General features: G+C 48.4%; 1 non-coding gene across 1 annotated transcript; it reads left to right on the top strand.

Moving 5' to 3' along the window:
- The first annotated feature begins 746 nt into the window (after window positions 1–746).
- On the top strand, window positions 747–821 carry Trnat-ugu. The gene has a single exon. It is a non-coding gene; the product is annotated as a tRNA-Thr (tRNA).
- Window positions 822–1,868: the final 1,047 nt, after the last annotated feature.

Raw genomic sequence — 1,868 nt, 5'->3', positions numbered from 1 at the left:
GCCTGTGTCTATGTGCCTATGGTTCTGTCAGTGTGATCATGTGATGTATCTGACCCCAGGAATGTGTCAATAAAGTTTCCCCTTCCTGGGACAATGAATTCACGGTGTTCTTATTTCAATTTCCAGGAGTGTAGATGTTTGCCCATCATACCCATTACTCGTGGCAGATTAATCTACCAAGTCCCGTACGAGTTCGGGCATAGCGTGTGCGTTCGCAAAAGAAGGTCAATGGCCGGGAAGCCATATTTTAACTATATATGACGGTAGTATCTGTTCCCGAAAGAACAGTTACCGTGGATGACCGTGCAGCTTTGCTAGAAGTGATATGATAATTAAATGGACAACCTAGATGCAAACAGACGTTGATGTACTTCATTGGGGACATGTTGAAGATGTGTGCCCCGACCGGGACTCGAACCCGGGATCTCCTGCCTACATGGCAGACGCTCTGTCCATCTGAGCCACCGCTGGCATAGAGGATAGTGCGATGCAGGGACTTATCCCTTGCACGCTCCCCGTGAGATCCACATTCCCAACATGTCCACACCACTACATTCGTAGTGCGCTTAATCGATGTTTGCCCATCATACTCATTACTCGTGGCAGATTAATCTACCAAGTCCTGTACGAGTTCGAGCATAGCGTGTGCGTTCGCACAAGAAGGTCAATGGCCGGGAAGCCATATTTTAACTACATATGACGGTAGTGTGCAAGGGATAAGTCCCTGCAGACGCACTATCTTCTGTGCCCGCGGTGGCTCGGATGGATAGAGCGTCTGCTATGTAAGCAGGAGATCCCGGGTTCGAGTCCCGGTCGGGGCACACATCTTCAACATGTCCCCAATGAAGTACATCAACGTCTGTTTGCAGCTAGGGTGTCCATTTAATTATCATTTTGCTTCTAGCAAAGCTGCATGGTCATCCACGGTAACTGTTCTTTCAGGAACAGATACCACCGTCATATATAGTTAAAATATGGCTTCCCGGCCATTGACCTTCTTGTGCGAACGCACACGCTATGCCCGAACTCGTACGAGACTTGGTAGATTGATCTGCCACGAGTAATGGGGATAATGGGCAAACGTCTATTAAGTGCAGTACGAATGTAGTGGTGTGGACATGTTGGGAATGTGGATCTCACGGGGAGCGTGCAAGGGATAAGTCCCAGCAGATGCACTATCCTCTGTGCCCGCGGTGGCTCAGATGGATGGAGCGTCTGCCATGTAAGCAGGAGATCACGGGTTCGAGTCCCGGTCGGGGCACACGTTTTCAACATGTCCCCAATGAAGTACATCAACGTCTGTTTGCAGCTAGGGTGTCCATTTAATTATCATTTCACTTCTAGTAAAGCTGCATGGTCATCCACGGTAACTGTTCTTTCGGGAACAGATACTACCGTCATATATAATCGTGACAATTCTTCACTTACAGGCCACATGTCCTGTGGATACACGTTACGTGTTTTTAATGCAGTGGGTTCCATTACCCTCTGCATCCTCATTCCATTGATCTTTGCTGACTCTTCCGCCTTTAGGGGCAGTTTCCCACCCTTAGGACAAGAGAGTGCACTGATCCTCTGTACTCTTCTCTGACCTCTTTGAAAAGGCAGTTGGCAGAATGAGGGGGACTTCTTATGCCAGAAGTCTTCGGCCGCCAATGCTGATTATTAATCAATATTTAAGCAGCGACGGGATTTGAACCGGGGACTGAAAACGTTCCGATTAAGAATCAGATCCGTTACCCTTTTTTTAAATCGCCATCCAGGCCGGCAATCGTACCCGGGACCCCGTGATCCAGAGGTAGCAACGCTGGTAACCTTTTTTACCCCCAAGTCCAGCTAAAAAGCTTCGTCAACAAACGTAACTGGTT

The sequence above is a fragment of the Schistocerca piceifrons genome, chromosome 5 (assembly GCF_021461385.2).
Source record: "Schistocerca piceifrons isolate TAMUIC-IGC-003096 chromosome 5, iqSchPice1.1, whole genome shotgun sequence".
Lineage (NCBI taxonomy): Eukaryota > Metazoa > Arthropoda > Insecta > Orthoptera > Acrididae > Schistocerca > Schistocerca piceifrons.
This window is presented reverse-complemented; position numbering and strand designations above follow the sequence as displayed.